The sequence below is a fragment of the Octopus bimaculoides genome, chromosome 21 (genome assembly GCF_046866305.1).
Source record: "Octopus bimaculoides isolate indiv1 chromosome 21, ASM4686630v1, whole genome shotgun sequence".
Classification (NCBI taxonomy): domain Eukaryota; kingdom Metazoa; phylum Mollusca; class Cephalopoda; order Octopoda; family Octopodidae; genus Octopus; species Octopus bimaculoides.
In genome coordinates this window covers 21,712,347-21,712,594 of record NC_142948.1, presented here as the reverse complement: position 1 = coordinate 21,712,594, position 248 = coordinate 21,712,347, and positions in this window count along the sequence as shown.

The following is a 248-nucleotide window of genomic DNA, read 5'->3' as shown; positions in this document are numbered from 1 at the left end:
TCACCCCCCACCCCATCCATCCCTAATCCAGCCAATTTTCTCAATCTTCGACCTTCTCATCTGAAACCCCTTGACATATCTTCAGGTTTGATCTCAGTACTCAACTCCTTCACATGTTTTTGCTGGGTCCATCTAACACAGATACTGCCCGTCCTCAGTCCTAATGATCCCTTCACTTTTCCCAGCCACAAAGTGTTATTCATTCACATCACATATAAATATCAGGTCCCCTCTCATCCATTTAATGA